Source organism: Panthera uncia, chromosome D4, assembly GCF_023721935.1.
Source record: "Panthera uncia isolate 11264 chromosome D4, Puncia_PCG_1.0, whole genome shotgun sequence".
NCBI classification, from domain to species: domain Eukaryota; kingdom Metazoa; phylum Chordata; class Mammalia; order Carnivora; family Felidae; genus Panthera; species Panthera uncia.
The window spans coordinates 90,850,675-90,856,852 of NC_064807.1; positions in this window are offsets into that span (position 1 = coordinate 90,850,675).

A 6,178-nucleotide genomic window follows, 5' to 3' on the forward strand; every position below is an offset into this window, starting at 1 on the left:
ATGTTAGAGTCTGGCATTAAGAGTCTAGTGCTCGGGGTGCCTGGGTGGCTCAGTCGGTTAAGCGTCTGACTTGGGCTCAGGTCATGATCTCACGGTTCACGGCTTGGAGCCCCGCATCGGGCCCCGTGCTGACAGCTCAGAGCCCAGACCCTGCTTCAGATTCTGTGTCTGCCCCTCCTGCCCTCACTCTCTGTCTCACTCTGTCTCTCAAAACTAAATCCATGTTAAAAAACATTTAAATTCCTTTTCTTTCTGTTCTGCTTTTGGGAGAGTTTCGAATTTTATGATTGTTCTGCAGACATTTTTCTCTAACCCGATGGCACACCTTGCATTCTTAAGTGCTCCCTGTTATGTTCCGTGTGCCCCGGTGGGGCCCCCCTGTCTCACAGGGCTTTCGCTCTTCTCCTGTGCGGGTGCCGATTTCAGCTCTGTTCACGTTTTCCTGCGGCACCCGCAGCGCCCCTGCTCCCCTTCCGTCGGGTTTGGTGTCTGTGTCTCACTCGAGTGTGCGACAACCCTCAGCCGTCTGTCACACTGCAGAGGAGCAGCTGGGGGCCTTGTGGCGTGCCGGGGTCTTCCAGGGTGGGCTCTCGTTCAGGGTGATCGGGCTGGGATGCAGCGCTTTCTTCCGAGGGTCCCAAAGAGCAGTATCTCGCTGACCCACTGTCTCCCGCTTAGCCTTACTGCCAGCTTCCAGGGAGCCCGGCGGCCCCGAGGCCGGAGAACCGCCGGATTCACCGCCCGCTGCCCGCCGGTGAGGAAGGGCAAGTCACCCGGATGTGCCGGCCGGGGAGGAGATCGGGGGTCCAGCTGTCCTTGCACGGATTTCCGGCCAGTCCTGCAGCGTGCGGCCCCTGCCCGCAGGCCTGCCTCCGCTGACACCACCTCGTCCTGCGGCCCAAAGGCTAGATCGTAACGACACTAGCTAAAAGTTCTGCTGCGTGCTACCAATTCCAGATAACGTCAGTGATAAAATACCGCTCAAGATACCTCTTGACTTAAGCCCAAGTGGGCAGACTTCGCATCAGCACACTGATGGAGACCTATCTTTGGACATGCGCTGCATGCGTGCACACCAGCTACAACTTTGTTTCTAGCGGGAGCTCCTAAAGCTTGGGTGCACCGTGTTGCCAGCCCCGATGGGATTGTGTTGTCGTGCGTTTAAACAGAAAACCAGACCACATCGGTGCAGCCACTAACGCGCTTGAGTTCTTTGAGTCCTGTCATTCCGGACGGCCACTTGGAGTTTTCATTTGAATTCACAGTTTTTCAGCAGCAGAGATGTCCGAAAGCCACTAGGATTGCTTGTGGTCGAGTCACAATTTCCAGAAGGTGGCGTAAAGTGGGATTCTTTTTTTTTTTTTAATTTTTTTTTCAACGTTTTTTATTTATTTTTGGGACAGAGAGAGACAGAGCATGAACGGGGGAGGGGCAGAGAGAGAGGGAGACACAGAATCGGAAACAGGCTCCAGGCTCCGAGCCATCAGCCCAGAGCCTGACGCGGGGCTCGAACTCGCGGACCGTGAGATCGTGACCTGGCTGAAGTCGGATGCTTAACCAACTGCGCCACCCAGGCGCCCCTAAAGTGGGATTCTTATGACTCTTTGCCAAATGTATCCTGTTTCAAGTTCCCCCTAATCTGTGGCTTCGAGTGAAAGAAAATTACCCAAATTAAGGTTAGTAAAAAGTTGGACCAACTGTGCGCAAAAATAGACAAATACGGCTGGGCTGTCTCTTGAACGTGAGAAGAAAAAGCAGATCAGCCGTGACAAGTTTATCATCAAATTTGCAGATATTGAGGCGGAAAAACGGACTGGATTATAACATCAATCACTGCAGCAAAAAACTTGTACGTTGGTGTAAGTATTCCCTTGCTCATGAAAAAATACAACAATGTAAAGAAACTTCTAATCCATCATTTTTTCCTTGTTTGTATTTTATAATGTTTATTTATTTGTGAGACAGAGCGTGAGTGGGGGAGGGGCAAAGAGCGAGGGAGATGCAGAATCCAAAGCAGGCTCCAGGCTCTGAGCTGTCAGCACAGAGCCCGACGGAGGACGAACCATGAGATCATGACCTGAGCCAAAGTCGGACGCTTAGCCGACTGAGCCACCCGGGCGCCCCTATCCTTGTTCATATTTTCTGTCGAACGTACTTCCCTTTCTTACCAGCATGATTGTTTACGTGAGGTTCGGCCAAGGAACATTTGTACTGCTTGCCATCACTGAATACTCTTCGGTTCTGTGCAGGAGGGAGATTAAAAAGGATCCAACCAGTGTCCGGTTCCCCAGCAGGCCGGGAGGACCGGAAAGGCCCGTGTGCAGGAGGACAAGGCAGGGAGGTCACCCTGTGAGGGAGCACGGGCACCGGGGAGCGACTCCCTTCAGCCCCGGTCAGCGTCAGAGGGTAGGACCACCTAGACCAAGCGGGGACAGGGCATCGGCAGATGGTCACTGGGAGAGAGAGATGCCAGCTGGCTGGAGAGGGTGGGGGCTGACAGGTGTGGCCTGGGGTCTGGGGAAGCAAGGAAGGACGGTGGACAGGTGGGAGGACCAGGGTTGGAGGTCCCATTTGGGCTGAAGAATGTTGGGGTTCAGGGTTACAGCTGATCAGGGGAAGCCCCACTGCAGAGGGCAGCAGCGGTGGGCCCAGGAGAGCCCGCTGTGGCGGGGTGGAGAGACCCTGGGAGGGCCACTTGGAGCCTCCCAGAGACGGGGCTGCGGACCTTGGCCGGGTGATCAACTTGGTGGGTGCGAGTGTGAGCAAAGCCACCTCACGGTCTGCACGTTTGAAATGAGGCAATCAGAGCAAGGTCCCTGGAGAGAGCAGGTGCTCGCGGCGCCCTCGGGGCCCGGGCTGCAGTTCCGGCTGGGCCCGGCAGAGGGCGGCTGCGGACCTGCTGCTGTGCCCGTTGGGGAGGGGCGAGGTGGGCCAGGAGGAGGGCGGTGGCATCAGGCTCCAAAGACGGCCCTGGGGACCCGAACTCTGCCCAGCCATTAGTTACCGGATCGTGCCTTCATCTATCCAACAAAAACGAGCCAGGAACTGAGCCCCGAATGTGGCCAAAGGGACCACTGCCAAACAGGGACCCATATCTGGGGAAGAGACATACGACCTGATTTGAGTTACATGGGATGTGGGGAGGAGGATCCCTCTTAACTCAAGGCCACCAGGAGAGAGACTCCTCTATCTGGAGACCTTCTAAGGCCTGCAGAGGGCTCAGGGGGTTGCCAAGTGCCTGGGAGAGGAAGGGAGCTGGTCCCGGTAAGGGCCTGGCTGGTGCAAATGCCCTGGGGCTAGACCTGCCCAGTGAGCAGAGGCTAGAGATGCCCCGGGCAGCCTGGGCTGTTTTTTGTTTTTTGTTTTAAGGTAATCTCTATGCTCAAACTCACAACCCTGAGACCAAGAGTCGCATGCTCTCCTGGATGAACCAGCCAGGTGCGCCCAGACTGGGCATTTTAAATTCTGCCCGTGAGGTTGTGGCCTGGGCCTTTGGCTCTGGGGTATGGTGTGGCATTTCTGTTCTGAGGTTGGCTGGAGGGAGGTGGGTGCTAAACGGAGTAGGGAACCCCTGCGGAGTGCGCTTCCGGGTGGGAGAATCGGGGGTGATCTTTGTTTTCTCCGTGCTTTCCTGTGTTTCCTGTGTTTTCCAGAGCTTCTGAAGTGACCTTCTGTTGCTTAAAACACACACGGTTTTCAACTGGTAATATCATCGGGTGGGTTTTAAAACGTGGGGTGGTGTAGAGTGAACGTGTCCCCTCCTCTTCCCCCCTCACCACTCTTACGACTTTCTGCGTCTCTTTCCAAGTCTACAGGGAATTGAGGTGGGCGTGGAAGCTGTCACCCGCCTCTGCTCCCAGAGGACGCTGTGTTCTGCACACGTGGGTCACCACGAGCGACTTCGGCACGGGGTCACTGCTGGGGGCCAGCCCTGGGCTGACCCTTCAGGATGCCGGCTTCTCCTCCTCCTCTCTGCAGCTCTGGGCCGCCCCCGCCCTGCTGCTGTTAAGTTAGCACCAGCCTCACCAGCCATGCGTTTCTCCTTTCTGAGGGGGTTGCCCTGGGAGAGGGACTGTGGCAGGTGTGCACTTTGTTGGGGGGGCGGGGGGCGCCCCTCCCGACCGGCCTTTCTAGAAAGGTTCTGTCAGATGACGGTACAGTGAGAGCAAAACCGACGTCTTTCGGAAGCTGCTGCCCAGGGGGAGCCTTCTCATGTCTCAGAAACGAGACAGGACAGAAACTGGGTTGTGTTTGGTAAGGGAGCCCGTCCTTAGTGGGGGGCCTTCCCTCTGGGGACAGTGCTGGGCACAGGAGGGACCTCCCGTGTCCGGATCCCGAGCGGGGGCCTGGGTCAGCCCTCCTGCCTCAGGCTCCACGCGCATAAGCCTGAGTAAAGGACATGAGGCCTCTGAGAGGAGCAGCCTGTCGGGAGAGGAGGTGCCGCATTCAGAGGTGTCCCTGGGCACAGACAACCCCGTGGGAAAGGAGAACAGAGGGGCTGCCTGCCCTCTGGAGCTCGGGCCATCGAGTGGAGGGAGTGCAGGAGTCCAGAGACTCACTGGCAGCCGATGGACCCTCCTGCCCCGGAGCAGCCAGTGTTCACCGCAGCACGAACCCCAATCTGCAGCCGGCCCATGCCTCTCTCTGGGGGCGCCGAGGCCCATGACGGTGGCCTTCTGCGGCCTCCCAGACCCCAGCCTTCAGGGAGCAGGGCGAGCACGGTGCGGGCCTTCCTGGGGCTGCTTGGGGCTGTCCCGGGCCCTCCCTGGGCCCTCCCACTGTGGCTGCCTCGGGTGGAGTTTTGCTTTCTTTTTGGCAGGAAGGAAACTGAGTGGGAATCCCCTGAGCCGCCCGACGACCAAAGTGACTCACCCCTTTCCAGCAAGCCGGGACTGAGGTGTCCCCAGACCGAGCAGGCCGGTGGGGGCGGGTCGGCCACTTCCCAGTCGGGGCTGGGCCAGGGCTTCCTCCCCCTGTTCTTAGCGCTGCAAGCCCCAAAGGCCTGCTTTCATCAGAATCCAATGTTTTAAAAACGTGCGTGTGAAAATCCTTGGGAACAGCAAAGTCTAAAAGCACCTTCAGGCTAAAACCACTGGCAGGTACTTTAAGATTGCTCAGCGCTTTGGGCACCAAGGTCTGCAGGGGGTTGCCTGCCCAGGAGGCAAGAGCTTGTCCGGGGAAGTCTCTTCTGGACTCTGGGGCCTCTCTCAGGCTTCTGCGCTGTCCCCGATCCTGGAAGAGTGAGGTCTGACAGTCTCCGGAACCTGCTGCAGAAGGTAGCCAATTAGGACAGCTTCCTGATCTTACCCTTAAGGAAGGGGGTGGGGGTATACCGCTGCAGGTGAACCTCCTCTTTACAACAAGAGCCATTTCCTGCCGGGCAGCTGGTGGGTACACACCTCGGCCTTGGCCTCCCAGACGCCAGGAGGAGCTCACTAGGTGACGGTGATGGGACTTGAATGAAACCTCCACTGAACCTGTAGTTTGGACGGGGAGTTGCCTGTGGCAAACTCAGCCTGGAGGTTCACGGAACCCGGCCGCTATCCGAGCTCTATCAGAGGCAAGACAGCCTTGCTGCCGTATCCGAGGATGTGGCATTTTAGAAAGGGGACTCCAGACCGCACAGAGCGTAGAGCACTTAAATCGAGTAACTTCAAAGCCAGCCTGTTTTTCGTTTTGGACTGTTCCCATTGCTCAGATGAGCCCCTCAGAGTGGGGGTGCTGAATGTGCTGTGTGACTTGGGGGAAGGAATCTCACCTCTCTGAGTCTCTATTTCTTTTTCTGCAAAATGGAGTGAGCAGTTGCCACCTCTGAACACTGGCATGAGACAAAACGAGATGTTTGTCACATATTTGGCAAAAGCTGTGTTTAGTGAGAGATAATCCGTTTTATCCCAACTGTCCTTTGGCACATCAAGAAACAGACTGGCCTCAGGTCACACACGGGGAGGAAGTGATGGGGTCAACATTCGTATCCCCCCTCCCCCCGGCGCTGCCCCCCTTTTCTGCTAAGGCCACCGCCTTGTTTCTAGATGCTGCGTGTTCCACATTTCCATGTGTCAGGAGGCCCTCCGTTTTTGGCTTTGTTTGCTGGTGAAATTCACACAACATAAAATTCACCATTGAAATCATTTTAAAGGGTACGATTCAGTGGCATTTGTACATTCATAATGTTGGG